The following is a 16779-nucleotide window of genomic DNA, read 5'->3' on the forward strand; positions in this document are numbered from 1 at the left end:
GACATGAAATCCATATTACTTACCTTGTTTGAAACCAAAATCTTTGTTTCTTCCTATTTTTTCATCTGCCAAAACTATCCTTCTTGGAAAAATATTAATATGGCGAAAATGAAACAACGATAAACAAAACAGAACCGGTGAGGCGAATCTGCCTGCCATAACTGGAAGGAGTATAGCTGAATTCTGGCAGCGCCATTTTGATAATTTTGACAGCTGCCGGAATCCTGACGGATTTTTGCTGGCTGCCCGTTTTTCTTCCAAGCGGGCACCACTCATCAAATTCCGCCAAGCGGAAGACAGCGAAACAAAACGAAAACTATACCGAACGAAGTGACGTAACCATACTAGAACGAGACTAAAACCATAAGGGAGTACTACATGAATCTACAATCATGTAGTACTCCCTTATGGTTTTAGTCTCGTTCTAGTATGGTTACGTCACTTCGTTCGGTATAGTTTTCGTTTTGTTTCGCTGTCTTCCGCTTGGCGGAATTTGATGAGTGGTGAAAGCTTCGCTTTCAGTATGTTTGGGCCACCTGGCGGTGAGTGGCTACAGTTCCAGTGATGATAAGTTACACTAAAAAAAAGTAAACGTTATGCCTATTGATTTTACACATAGATTTTTGCGATTAACGGAGGCATATAGATACTATTTGCTGGCACATAAACCGAATGTGCGTATTTACAAGAAATATTAATCTTACATTCACATTTCATAACTATTAGGCACGTAAAACCCCATTCTATAACAATGTGTACATATAACTTATGTGTGTGCATACATAGTTCATACAGTTGACACATAGAAGGTATGTGTGCGCGTGATAACAATAGCATTTCTTCTTCATATGAATTTTAAGCGGTTTGAAGCAAATAGAATTAACTTTTGGATTTTTTTCAGTGTAGGTTTGGGGAGTTTCTTACCGCGAATTATTTGAGAGTGATTAGGTTTTCTGATGATTGCTGCTAGTTGATAATAGGGTCGTCTACACGACTTTTGGAGGCTAACTTTTGAAAAGCCTGTCTGGTTCGATCCTGATTAATTTTTTTAGGTGAATTTTGTTCAGGGACTCGCCCTAAAAAGAGTCTCATCCGGGCAAACAAATCTTGGCGTGCAGTCTTCCTACGGAAAGTGGCGTATAAGCTGCACGCTTGCTAGGGATCGACCAGGGCTGGCTACAACTTGTAAAGAGGGACCGATGTGACATAACTTAAGGTTGAACAGAGAAAGGGCGAAAATCGAAAACGAAAAAAGCAGTTTTTTTCCACACCGTGTATTAGATCTTCATAAAAATCAATCAGCATTACTGTAACAACACTCTACACAAGCTGATTCATTTTTATGAAGATCTAACACACGCTGTGGAAAAAACTGCTTTTTTCGTTTTCGATTTTTGCCGATTCTCTGTCCAACCTTAATACATAGTTGTATAAGCTGAAACATATTTTATTAAAGCTATTTATTAATCAGCATCATTCCCTACGGACTGGTTTGTACCGAAAGATCAAAAATTCTTTTGGCGTCGTATACACAAATTGCCAAATATATAGCTAGAGAGGGCAAATACCTTGAATATTTTTTTTCGGTTTCTTTATAAAAAAAATATGTTTTCGACAAAAAAAAACAGCGGATTGAAGCTTAGGGGCCGTTCATTTACCACGTGAACAGAAATGCCATGATTTTTGACCCCCTCCTCCCCCTCCGTGGACAAGTGTGGACAATCCCACCTACCCACCTAGCCACGATGTCCACGTGGACTTTTCCCTTTTTTGTCCGGTAATTTCATAAAAGGGTTTTAAATTCCAAGAAATTTTAAATTTTTCCGATGTTTTCAACTACTTTGATGTTGAATGTTATCTTAAAACCATATATTTCGTTTAAACTTTATCCACACAATTCTAGTTTTATTAGTTTTGTAAAAATATCGCAAAATTTCATAAAATTAGTTTAAAATGGTTTTTAATAAATTTATGTCTAAAAGACACATTTTTTTCATTCATTATAATAACGCAAAATTGAAGTAACATATGAATTCTTGAATTGGGTCGCGTATCAAATTATGAAATCCAAAACATAATGGGAATCGATGAAGTTACAAAAGATAGGATCAAAAGTTTCTGCAAGCAAAATTGTGTGAGGTCAGCTACAGAACTGTATGCGCGATTTAAGTGTTTACTACTATTGGGAAAAAATTTGAACTAAACAAGCAAGCGCTTATATGCCATTACTGGTGCAAATTTGTTCTACATTCGATAAAAGGAAACAATAATCAAGAGTCCTCGTGGACAACTATCATATCCCCACCTCTCTCTTCATTAACCAAACGTGGATTTTCTTGTACCCCCTACCCTCCTCTAAACTGTCCACGTGATACATGAACGGCCCCTTATACACCTGGTAATATTTTCCATTGCCGAAAACTATCATTAATGTCAAATATTTGTAAGCATTCATAAATACCGAAACAACTGATTTTAAGGTTGGACAGAGAATGTGTATGTGTGTATGTGAAACTGTCCGGCAGCGATGTTTGCATGCATTTGTATGCACGCATGCAAATAACTTGGTTCCAGGATTTGGGTAGGTGCTAGCTCAATTGAATTCCGATGACACATTTCGTATACAGAGCAAATCGTGTTCCGAAGCCATCGTTCCATCAATCAGCCCCGCCCTACTGTATTGTTTGTATCAATAGGATTCAACAATACAATAGGTTTTTCGATTTCCTACATATGGTAAGAAATCGACGTGCATTTATTCAATTTATTGGTTTTATGTGTCAATATTTATATTTGTATGTGTATACAATGGACAGGTCTTACCAAATTGTTCCTTTTCCTCTGCCTTTACTGGTTTCCCTTCTTCCTCTGATAACACGTCAATTATACGCCCATGGAATTTATCATAGAGTCTCTGTTATTCCTTCCAACCATTTTAAGGTTAGACAGAGTGGGCAAAAAACGAAAACGAAAAAAGCAGTTTTTTTCCACACCGCATGTTAGATCTTCATAAAAATCAATCAGCAGTACTGTAACAAAATTCTACATACAGTGAACAACGCCAAGCTGAATTGGGATGCTTTGATGATGAAATTTGGCCAACTGCTATGGCTACATTGAATGCGCTCACTGATGCAGAAGGTGACGTTGCTAAATATCCTTGTGACATCCAGAATTTGGTATCTCGCTTCAATTCTCCCACCATCAAGGCTCCATACAGTAAAGCTGACTTCATCTATGGGAACTTTCTGTGGCGCAGACTACCAGCTCACGTTCCAATGCATCAACTGGCACGTGAACAGGGTGGACTAAAGCTCCACCTGCCAGCGTTCAAATAAAAATCTTTCTACAAATCCGATATCCTACAAGATAATTCCAACTCAGCAATTCTTCCATTTGATAGCCCTTACCTGAAATTGATTCGTCAACAATTCTTACAAACACATCCCCAACTCGAACAACACCCTTCCGCTGATCTGATGTAATATCTCTATGTGAAGAGCCCAAAATAAAAAGTAGAAATCCAAGCATAGACCTACTACGAGTGTGATCCAACATGCAACGTACTTCAGAACTATCATCCAGTCAGATAAGCGAGCTATTCCTTGAAATCGAGCACAAGCGATTGATGTACGGCATCCGAAGCTTGGACGAGGAGCAATACTACGGTGAAAGGCTACGACAACGTTGCGCGGTTAGAAACAACTGGGCTTCTTCGATTTGACAAGACATACCCTCAACGGAATGCAAGAGCAACGAAAACATATATACTAAAACGTTTTGCGAATTATATTATTGTATTAACAGATGTAGTGTTATAGATGTGTACGAATTAGAATTTTATTTCACATATGGTCGGTGTTAAGTCAGACCGGACTAAGTCGCAAAACATCAAAAAGTGAGATAATGGTAGCACTGGATAAAGAATTTCTTCAGCTACATTAGACTCTTGCCAGATTTAAAATATGTAACAATAAACAAACATTATGACAAAAATTAATTTCCAATTATAACGTAGAGAATGCTGAGATCGAAACTTTAAACTCGTTTTTCTCGAAATCAATATATTGTCACTTAGTCCGGTCTGACTTAACATCGACCATATTATTTGTAAATAACAGAGTTAGATATAACAACAAACACAGACAAAAAATAGAATTTTCTATGGTTTACATAGTCAGCTAAAGTCCCACAACCTACAAACACGCAAAACCTTACACTATACAAATCGCTGGTACTCCCTATTGCTCTGTGTACGGTCACGGGTCATGGGTGTTGAAAGAAGCAGACTATCGAGTATGTATGTTTGAGAAAAGAATTCTGCGTTCAATACTCGGCGGTGCAGTAAAAAATAAAGCATAGAGCAGGCGCAGGAACCACGCCCTCTACCAAGTATACAAACATGCTGACATTGGAAGGCTGATTCACGGTAGACTGTAGACGGCTGGACATGTAGTGCGAATGCCGAATGATAGACCAACTAAAGTTACACTTCAAAGTAATATCATTAGAGCCGATTTCTCATATCATGTTTCGCTATATCTCAGCACTGAAAATCTCAGCAATCTTTGTTGTGATTTTCCAATCACGTCAAATGACATATCAAACACACACGCTCGTAAAAAGTTACTCAGATTCTGAGTACTTTTAACTCAGTTTTGAATGATGTTCGTAAACGTCAAAAATTGAGTTGTCATGTATAATATCTCTGAGTAACTCTGACTCTATTTTTGGGTATTACACAAGAAACCGTTTTGGAGTTACCAAACGGAAAAGCCGTTTCTCGCCAAGTTAAAAATTCCAAGCGTCATCCGCCATTTTCCATTAGTAGGTACACGCTCGTTTAGTTATCGCTCATCACTTTTTCACAAATAAAAATTTGTTCAAATATTTATAATAGTTGAAGCTAGAGTTGTAGTGTGTAAAATACATTTTAATTGAAAGAGTGGATTTGAACAACCAGCATGCAGAAGATTTCGGAAGAGGTGGATGCTGAAACTGCAATGAAGTTGCGAGGTAATATTCAATAGTAATATATATATATATATATATATATATATATATATATATATATATATATATATATATATATATATATATATATATATATATATATATATATATATATATATATATATATATATATATATATATATATATATATATATATATATATATATATATATATATATATACTGGAAAAAAAGTGTAAGGTTTCAGGTTTCTCATGCCATGTGCCAAATTGTGGGAAGATGATTCCTGGACACGTGGATGAATTGAAGGAACACTTCCGGTTGGTACACCATTTGAACACCAGCAAAGCAGCCGCTCAACCTTTCCTTTGTTCAGAATGTGGTTCACTGTACCAGAGGTTTAAGAGCTTGAAACGGCACATAGAGAGTGTTCATCCACTAATTACAGAAAATTCTACAAATATTTCATACGACCATGACGCTGTTGAACAAATTCAAAATAATCATCCGGAAAATATGCTCGTAGATGATGATTATCTGTTGAGAATAACGAATACCATATTCTTTAAAACGGCGCCGTCGTTGGATGAAATTACTAAGAAAATTAGTAAATTCGCCACAGATTTGCGAAAAGATGTATCTCTTCCCGAGACAAAAATCAAAAAGTTCTTACAGGTTACCTCGAATCTTATAGAAGATTACGAGTGTTACATGTTGAATCTATTCAGAGAATTTTTGAAATCGAAGTCGATCCCATTAAACGATACCGACGCTTTGAAATTTATAAACGACGCATCTTTGGATGGAATTTTTGCAGACGTAGCTTCTCCAAAAGACAACCTAGCATATTTGTCTGGAGTTGCGGGTTGTGCTGTGCCAAACCCTAGGGAAGAAGTCTTGGGAAGAACTAGAATCACTAAAACTGTCCCCGCGATTACCTAACTAGGCAAAAGAAAAAGTGTACAAATAGTGAAAGACGTTGCTCACTATATTCCACTAACCAGCATTTTAGCACTGGTTATGAAGAATCCCGGAGCTCGCAAGATGATAGCAGAAGAAGCAGTGAATGACGATATCTTGTGCGGTTTCAAAGATGGTCAACGTTTCAAAACACACCCATTCCTGACACGGTTTCCCGATGCATTACGACTCTCGCTTCATCTGGACGATGTCGAATATCTGAACCCTTTGGGATCACGCAAATCAAAAAAAAAACTTACCAATTTCAGTGTTAAAATTGAGAATCTCCACCCCGCAATTAATTCATCCTCCAACAGGATATATCTAACGCTTACAGTTCGCTCAAGAGATGTAAAAAAATATGGCTACAATAACGTTATGAAACCGCTGATTCAAGATTTGCGTGAGCTTGAATCAGATGATGGTGTTGTAGTACAATATGGGAGTGAAAAGTTTACGATGAGGGCAGTTCTAGTGCATGTTTTGGGGGACACGCTGGCAATTCATGAAATTTTCGAGTTAATGGGGCCCCAATCAAGTCTATTCTGTAGAATGTGCTATGCGACGCGTACTGCACTTCATTGTGGAAACATTGGTGATACCTTCCCTCATCGCACTGAAGAAAGCATACAAGGTGATTTAAATGCTCTTCAAAGCGGAACTAAAACACCTTCACAATGCGGAATCATTCGAAAATCAGCACTGAATGAAGTTAAATATTTCAACATAGCGGAAAATAACACGTTTGATCCAATGCATGATCTTTTGGAAGGCGTCGTCATGGTCGTAATCAAATGTGTTTTGAACGAAGCTGTAAATATCCATAAAGTGATAACGATTAGTCAAGTCAACCAAATTATACAGCATTACGAATACGGTATAACTGAATCGGCTGATAAACCTACCGCTAATTTTACTTGCGAGAAGTTAAAAGCACGTGGACATGCTATTCCTCAGTCAGCTTCGCAATGTTGGCTTCTTCTTCGAGCATTCCCTTTTATGTTCAACCAGATTCTCGGATTTAATTCAAATTTATCATCATTGCTTAGAGCTCTCATGAAAATAACTTATTATAGTTTCTCCAATAAGCTAACATTGAATCAGATTAACGATCTGGAAAACGAAATCGAATGTTTTTACAAGTTGTTCAAATCCTGCTTCCCTGCCATCAACCCTACCAATAAATTCCATCACATCTCTCATTATCCCTACATAATTCGTCAGGATGGGCCAGTTGTTAATCATAGTTGCTTACGCTTCGAAGCGAAATTCAAGGAGTCGAAATCTCAAGCGAAGACATGCAACAATTTCATCAATTTAACAAACAGCTTTGCTAAGCGCCTGAATCTAGCACAGATAACCACTATTCTTGACCATTCATACGAAATTGGTACGGTAGATATCGTTTCGTCAAAGCACATACACAAAAAATCTCTAAGTAATTTACTCCTGATCCGGGATCTACCAGATTCAATCAAATATATAAACCATATGAAAATAAATAACACAAGCTTTCGGCCGGGACTGATAGCGAAATACCAAGTATGCAACGAAATGTCCTATGGTTTGATAATAGATATATTGCAATCGGATAATCAAATTGTTTGCCTAATACAGCATCTCGAATGCGAATATTGTTTACAATACAACAGTTACAAACTCAAAACTGACAGTCAAGTTATTCGCATATCACACAAGAACTTGCAAACGAAAAAAACATACAACTTATGGAGTATATACGGAGATTCAGAAGAAAACTACTATATAAGTTTGAAATATGTAGATAGTTAGTAGGGAAATAAACTTGGAAATAAATTTATAATAAAATAAACAACAATCAAGAAGGTAGTGCAAACAACTTGAGATGTCACTTTAAACCTTTATATATACTTATTCGCTCTTTTCAGCCCAAAAAATAAACGATCAGAACCTAGTTCTGCTCAACGATGCCGACCTAGTTGAAATGGGGATAATCGAAAAAGGATCCCGTCTAACAATTCTTAACATAATAAAAAACTATAGTTCTGAAGCTAATCCGACCAAAGATAAAATTGATGAGACTTCCACTAATGTTCAAAATTTGGTAAACTTTCTACTATAATTACTGTAAGCGCTTGTCGTACTATACATATTTAACGTTTTCAGATTAACCGTTCGACATTCGAAGATGACGCAAAATTCCGAATGAAAATTTTGTATCCAATTTTGGATCAAGGGATCGTACCAGATAAGGACGGTTTAAATCATCTTACACGAGTCGCATGCAAGCAAATGGAGACTCAAATAATGGACGGTCAAAGGCAAGTAGAAAGTTTTATTTGTTACTCTACTAGTGCATCAAACTATGAACACTCCTTAAAGTGTGATGGAATGAATTGTTTACATTGAACCGCACGAGTCTCTCCGCTAGAGCAACCTTGCGGCGAAATGCGCAATGCCTATACATATTTATAGGGCTTACGGCCAATTTCTTTATCCTCGCTTAAATTTTAAACCGGGTTCACCAGTACGTTTAAACCTGGTTAAGACGTTAAGCGAGAATGAAGAAATCGGCCCTTAGTAGTCCTTCGAGCAAATATGCAGGTGATCTAACACTGTCTATGAGCAGAGAAAAGCAATGCCTTTCGTTGTGAAGCTTCTATTTCAAAAAACATCGTAGTCAATCAGTATCATGCATTATTACTTCATTGAGCCTATGAAACTATGAAGTATGCATAGTAATGAAGCACGGCCAAACAACTTCACTTCTGATTATAAATGTAAAGAAATGTATGAAACACAGTACAAACTGCTAGAGGAAACCACATAGTTATCAGTTCTTCGCATCCTGATTTCAATATTGACCATTCTTTTCACATCTTCAATCTGGTTCGATTTATAAACTTCGGCATAAGAACGTACATGCGTCTTTGACGGTGGTACTTAGAAAGCGTAATTCGTCATGTTCCGGCACAAAATTATAAAGACGACCGACGACGACGAATTATAATAACTTAAACATTTAAACCAACAGAATTTAAAGGTATAATACAATTTCTGTTTATAGCGAGCGTGTTTATTTGTTTACATATACAGTTCAATCGTAAATCGACCAAAGGGTCTAACTAAGCCGCAATGTCGTTGAATCGAGCAACAGCGATGCCAGATTTACAGACTGTGGACAGATTTGCTACACTGAGAAACAAAAATATGCAGAATTAGCATACTTTCATTCACTTCGGTCAAACGCGCGGGAAAAAAAGAGCAGGAAAATTCTACTGTCGCGTCATCTGCATGTCAATTTTGTAAACAAAAGTGTGAAGTTAGCAGGAAAAAACGAGAGCTTGAAAAAAAAGAAAAAAAATTCCTGCTAGGTTTGTGAAATGAGCGGGGAAAAACAACAAAATGGAATCACATAACTGTTAGTAGGCGGAGCTTAAATACCAAAATAAGAAAAAGTTATTTTTTTCTTGCTAGGCTCGTGAAGTGAGCAGGAAAAAACTTCATAATGGTGTGTAATTTTTGGTGGTCGGCATATCACTTTAGGTCCCGTTAGATTAGTAAACAGATAAGAAAAAAACATCGGTTGAGGATTGTCAACAATTATTTGACGAACAAGGAATAAGGTTCAAGAATAAGGTAAGAGGAATGCTCTTAAAAAACTTCTATATTTATTACTGTTTGTGAATTATTTCCAGAAATTCTACTAAAACCAACAACGATACGGTTTTTACAATGTAATGTTGATTGAGTTCGTTTACATATACTCAACCATAAGGCGTCGCTTTGAGCAGAGCTCGTTCTCCGTAATAATGTAGCATAGGACTGGCACTTACATGTTGCATACGTTTTTTGCGAACTGGACAAGCAAGTCGTGATTTACTGGAATGCTTTATTGCCCCGAAGGAAGGATTTTGGATGCAGTGCTAGATGCAATAAACCGGTAAAATATCCTAGCGACTTGGGAGAAAAAGTTATGCAGCCCATTTTAATTGATCGTGAGAATTGATTGCTAAACAAAGTCAAGATAATGTTAATTCGCGTACTGGCTTGCTGCATAAGCTAATAAATATTGAACAGTGTAAAGGCTACTAGGACCGCGTTGGAAAATGTTTCACGATATCCGGTCCGAACAAGATATTGTTTCCAGCGAATAAGTTTCTGGACGAGCTGAACTGCTTTTTTATACAGTTTTGTCGATGGTGTCATCTGCTATGGTGCGGATGGAGAATCCAAGATAGATTTGATTACAGTGTTATTCTAAACTAACATCTGTTATCAAGACGGAAAAGTTTCTTCGCAACTGCTACTACAAAAAGTGAGTAAAGGTAAGTTTGATGCCATTTCTTTTTTCAGCTTTTTGCTTGAGGCAAAACAGTCAGATTCTGTCTCCAACTGCTGTTTCGAACCTAATTCAATTTAGAAGCCGAGCAAATGCCGTTTTTGCTTTGGTAATTATTGGTCACAAATGATCGGAATCCGTGTCGTTAAATGTCTTCCATGTAAAAACAACTGTGCAAAGAGATAATTTAGCGTTTCCTATCATGTTTTATTCTCCCAGTCAGAAGATAGCTAAAAAAGAATTTCTTGCACTAGGTTTTTGTTGAATCAGTAACTGCTAACAAACTTCACCATTTTTCTGATCCGCAACTTTAACCCATTATTGCACAAATTATTTTAGTAAGTACAGCCAGGTCTCCTACTACGTGGATTTCTACCGCGCGGTATTGGCTAGTCGGAATCCCCTAGGCGGGATTTCGGCTGATTGGGACAGTGATCGATTATTTCGTCCTTGCGGTTCTTTTGCAAAGTTGTTATGATTACTTGGACCTACAATTTAGATATTAGGATTCAGGATATCCAAATAGATGAGAACTATTCCTCTAGGGGTGCTATGAAGAGAGAATTAATAAGTCGAGTTTCCAGTCGTAAATACGACTATCACTGAAAAGGTTTAACAAGAATGGGTGCTAAATAATTCTGGATTCTGATTGTAGTGAAAGGTTGTGTTTCTTGCAAAGTTGTCAAGCAAGTCTAGAGCTTTTTGATGATGAAAAGAATAACTCGAAATTGTCTCATCAGACGACGCTATTAGTGCAAATGCAAATATTCAACATATCCTTTATCAAATATCGTGATTATTTAGAGGGGTACTGTCTTCAGCAAGGTTGCTCGAGAGATCAAGAGCTACCCGATGGTGACAGATTAGTTTCGGACGCTATGCACTGCTGAAATATTTTAAAAGTCTAATAAATTAGGAAAAATGTTTTCGGCAAATTTGTTGTGGAAGGCAAGGGCTACTCAATTACAGACAAATTTTTATTGGAATAGACCCTGGCAGCGCTAGTGAACTTTATTTCCAACCTCTTTATGTTGAGATCATGATAGATTAGAAGGGAGGTGTTTGTGGCTTTGTTCATCGCCTGATCGGATGCTAAACGACAGTAAATAAAATATTTCAGAACTAATCCACTATGCCGTGCTAGGGAGAATACACTTTCTATATTGCATTTGAATGCCAATGTAGAAGGCTTGGAATAGCCGATAGTGACATTGACAGTGCTAGAGCCTATCAAACATATTTTCATATGAGGCTGACAAAATCAGGACAAAAAGCCGTCAAAGTTGGGGGTAGATAAAATCGGGGGCCGAACCAGCGAATTTAGGTGAAGGGAAATTTTGCACACGTGTATGACCGGTTAGTGGGTTACCAATAGAGGAATTCCACGAAGATCCGTCCGAAAATTTCTAAAATTGTGATCGACCAACTTAGATTCCGATGAAACTTTACAGGCTTAGCCGGCATGGAAGACTAAACATTTCCTCAATCAATAAGATTATTTTGACTCAAACGCAATTTGTTAAAAGGGCGTAGTCGTTTCTACTTGCAATAATTTCAAAATTTGTTTGTTCGATTACGCTATTTTATGCAGTAAAACTCCCAGGTTTGGATAAATGAGAAAGGCACAAACGAGCGACCGAAAATAAGAGTCGCAAGAATAGAACACACTTTGTAAAACCCGCTTCAAATATATGGGAATATAAAACCCGGATAAAAACTTCAAGCATAAAAATCGTACTGCGACTCTTCTCTGTAAGAGTCAGCATAAAAACCGAAAAAAAATCCGATATTTTTGTAGCCAATTTTTAATCTTCAATTTCACGATATACGGATACTTCTGCGCACGACGTAGGTATTCATTTTTAACCAGTTTTCATATTGAGCGTTCATCCTTGCCGAATTTTGTGGTTGAGAATTTTTTAAGCGATGCTAAAGGATAATAATTATTGTCCGATTTTTGCGCATGAAATTTGTTTCCGATTTTTATACATCTAAAATACTTAAAGCGGTTTTATAAACCATCTTCTGTCCTTGCGACTTTTATTTTTGGTCGCTCAATTTCACCACTAGTTGAATTAAAACAAGCTTTTAAATATTCTTTCAGGTGCTGCATTGTCATTACAATCGGCAGATTATCATGGTGCAAATAATAGAGAACAGCAAATGTAGCCAGGGACTTCGACCAAGGTACTCGCTACCGAGTACTGGGCATCGTCCGTTAAATTCGCATGGATGGACATCTCAAGTGCTGTCAGTCCGGAAGATTTAGTCTACCCATGTATTTTGCATTTCATTCAGGTAAGTATGGAACGGAAATTCATTGCGTATAAATTAGCTAATATTCAGGAAAATACCATTTTAGAATTGCCCGAGCTACCCCAAATGTCCGGACTATCTTTTTTAGCCAGACCGAAATAAGTCAACCGAAGAATACAGAGTAAAATATACTAAGAAGTATGTCGTGAAAAATGAGCAGGAATTAATCCTTTTTCTACGCAGATGCAGGAGGAGATTCGCAATCGAATGGACGACAAGATGAGGATGACAAAACGAATTGGAAGGTGAGAGAGCTATGTTTGGTGTTACCAACGATGATCGCTGTGCATTCGCTGGGCAATGATGGAATAAATTGATGATGGTACCGAGCCCATGTGATAGAGATTGTTGACGACAGTAACTACACGATGTTCCTGATCGATAAGGCTTACATCATGAATACACGTTACTCTAACGTGCGCAATCCCAGCCGATTTGTAACAGGTTCTCCCGACTGCCATCCGATTCTTCATGGCCTGCATTGGACCGACTGGAAATCAAGAAACGTGGTCATCATCTGTTATCCACGTATTCAAGGTGGCCATCGAGAAGTTTGAATGTTTTTCCATCTCACTTCATGGTCGAAGCGTGAATGACTCAGTGCCGGTCATTCCATGCGCTGGATGTTGAAACGGAGGATCCTCTCGTGGAACCAAATTATTCCGGTTCATGTGATACGTATCAGGAAGACCCCAAAGACGACCAATTCCGATCGACCGGTGGTTGCCGACGAAACCAATCAACAAGACCATTTTCGTAGGTGTAGCCACCTATGTAGACAACAATGGTATCATCTACCTGCAACTTCCAAGAGATAAGTTCTACTCGAACGGGGAACCGTGTCTGGCTAAGTCACATTGGCGACCAGTTCTATCGGGCTGATCCGTAAGGCGATCAGTCCTTGCTGGTACAAGGTCCAATTGGTTGACTATGGCAATATGGAGTGTGACGTGCAGCATCTGCGAAAGAATGTGATTAGCGGCCGCATTTCGATACTGGTCAATAAGTATCGGCTGACCGACGTTGCGCCGATAGATACGGACTTGGTTTGGAAAACGGACGTTCTGAATACGATGCATTCGTTGATCGTTGGCAAACAGTGTCAGGTTCAGGTCGATACAGACACTACTAGGGTGCCATGCTACCTGAAGGTGACCAGAGTGGTTTCGATTGATGTATCTGAGTACCTGCTAGAGCAACAGTAGATCGAAAAGAAACACGCCGGTTTGTTGATCATCTATACGACCCGTACATGAATCCTTTTGGCAACAAAAAGCGAGTCTCCTCACCAAAAGGAGGACGGTTGCTTATCGGTGCCAATTTGTACTGGACCCTGAAAGTGACAGTGAAAGTGTGGACATCCATTCCAATAACCGTGGTCGTTTTAGTAGACAAGAACTGGACGATCTGTTCGACCATTCCGGAGACAACGCTACCGGAATCGATTTGAATAAGGTGCAGTACTTTTACAGCTTTGGTGATGTTAAGCAGGAACTCGACTCGAACACGGAACACGATGAAGTAGTTGATACGGATAAAACTAGTGACGAAGTTGGTGCTGGTTGTCTCAAAATGAATGCGTCCTGAAATGTTTCGTTTAATCCGAACGAATTCGATACTTCGACCCAAATATATCCACCACTTGAACTGACCCGTCCGACTTTGCACGAATTTCCACAATTTCAGCTGAATGAATCCTCGATGGCGAAAATGTTACGTTCGTTAACATCGAAAGTTTTCCGATATCGAGAAAAATATTCCATACCTTGTGTTGTTCCAACAAAACAGTTTCTAATGACAGAGTCTCATTGAAGAGTATTTTCCCGTGCGTGCGGAAGTACGAATTTTCTATGTTGATTACCCTAACAAGGCGACAATCAGCGTGCGAGATATACTCAAATGTCCGGTTAGTTACCGGCGTGTTGCACTGCGAAACGTTCAGGTGAAACTGCACTCAATTCGAGATAATCTATAAATGCGTGAGTCAGACATAATGATGAAGCTGGTCGAGGTAATCGAAGGTAAGCAGATAAAACGCCAAACACTATACTATTATACGCCTCTCGAGGCCGATGTGCACCGATTCCAAGTGTACCAATCTGATCTATCACAATGGGAGAAATTCTTTTTAGTGGCCGATGATGCCAAATCATCGTCTCGTAGTCGAGAGAATTAACTATGTAATTTTTAATGAAGGGGCGGGGGAGTGTGCAAATGGTTTCAGCGTGCAAAAAAACACTTTTTGCGATTTTTTTAGAACTTTGCGTGGAAAAATTACAGCATGTTATTGAAATGATACACTATAATGTACAAAAGTTTTGATAAATTCGCTTCACGCAAAATTCTAAAACGATTCGCAAAAAAAGTTTTTTTTTACGCTGAAACCCTCCCCTTCCCTTAAGGCTCAAGTTACCTCAAGGCTTGGTAGTATGCGTAAGAAAAATTGTGTTCAGCTTTGCCACCGGATTACCCATTTAAACCTTTTCAAAACTCTAAAAGAAGAATATCAATCGATTGATTAGATCATCACGATTCAATTCATGCAAAATACCTGCTGGAAAAACCATCGGCTTAGCTGAATGGTGCTTTTGAAAAAGTGGCAGTGGTTTTTTCATCGCGCAGTTTTGTTGCGTACCCCAGCACAGTGTGGTAGTGTGACAAAAAATCACAGCCACTTTTCCAAAAGCACCATTTAGCTAAACCGATAGTTTTTCCAGCAGCTATTTTGTATGATTTGAATCGTTGTGATCTAATAAATCGGCTGATATTATTTTTTTAGAGTTTTGAAGAGGTTTAAATGAATAATCCGTCGGCAAAGCTGAACACAATTTTTCCTACCCATACTACCCAGCGTTCAAATCTAACACATGCTCAAAAAAGGTAGCTTGAACCTTAAGAAACTTTCCAATGTTGTAATGTCCGAAAGGCATTTTCTATTACAGTAATTTTCTACTCTCTTGAATCAAATGCGAATCAGCGAATGTATCTTAGTGCGTTATAAAACATTGAAATACTCTAGCTCTGGATGAGTTTGAAACGCGATTTATCGGAAGACACTTTGATTCAATAATATTTATCTGGTGCATTCTTTCTCATTGTGGTAATAAGGAAATCTTAGTGGGAAATCGAAGAACCGAGATAAAACGAGTTTTATCCGGCTGAAACCGAGAGGGCACTTTTCTGGTAAATATCGAGCTGTACCAGTTAATTTCGCTATTCCTGCCCTTGTGTTCAAGCTAAGCTCTGGCGTAGCGTCGCAGGAAATGTTTGCTATGTAATCTTCAGTTAATTACCTTCCAGGACGCGGCGACTGGGTTGTAATAAATTATCGTAGTACTGTGAAAACGTGTCAATTTATGTTAAATAAATGTATTTATATTTGTTTAAATTACAGGTATTGCTGTACATCAGGGATGGGAGAAGCGTTCAACAAGTGCCAATAATTTTTTGTAATGTACCGAGTAACGGAAGAAGTGGGAGAAACTTCGAACAACCAACAAAGTTTGGACGCGTGTTGTGGATATGAGAAGCCGATGATGTCAATCGGTGTCTTGAAACATCCATCATTGATGAATAGCTTGAATAGTTCTTCAAAATCTCTCACATATTTTAATTTCGATAACTTTAGCTGGCCATCTGGTTACTGGCATCTGTTACTAGAATTGCAGAACGAAACCTCACATAGATGTGGATCAAATGAATAATGTTTATGGTGCTTTATCCAATGATTTCCGATAAAATTCGTTCAAATATTGAAAGCTCCGATATACAGAAAAAATACAGAAATAATACTGACGAAAAGTTCAATTACTTGCGAGAATAAATTTACGTATTTCCGATCCGATTCAATGAATGCTCAGTACCATGCACGGACACCAATATTCTTTCATATATTTTATATGCAAGCATTCACAAGTGTGTAAACGAATATTGGTGTCCGTACAAGGTATCGGATAGGTGTAAATAGTGCCTAACTCTACGAGCACAGCCTGCGGGTCTATAAGTTAAAAGAATGTAATCGCTACGTTTCTTGTGTATGTATATCTTATTGATCTTACAAAACTACACAAACTGCAGGGAAATTAATTCTTGTTTCTACTGTAATCGCATTGTTGCAATGCCTAAATATGTAATGCATGTAGCGACAAACATAGACTTCTTTATCAAGACTATACACGGCAGGGCGTTTGAAACATATTAGACACTGCC

At 38.1% G+C, this 16779-nt stretch overlaps 1 pseudogene; it reads left to right on the top strand.

Moving 5' to 3' along the window:
• The first annotated feature begins 9271 nt into the window (after window positions 1-9271).
• Window positions 9272-15163, top strand: LOC131682652 (uncharacterized; annotated as a pseudogene).
• Window positions 15164-16779: the final 1616 nt, after the last annotated feature.

The sequence above is a fragment of the Topomyia yanbarensis genome, chromosome 2 (assembly GCF_030247195.1).
Source record: "Topomyia yanbarensis strain Yona2022 chromosome 2, ASM3024719v1, whole genome shotgun sequence".
NCBI classification, from domain to species: Eukaryota; Metazoa; Arthropoda; class Insecta; order Diptera; family Culicidae; genus Topomyia; species Topomyia yanbarensis.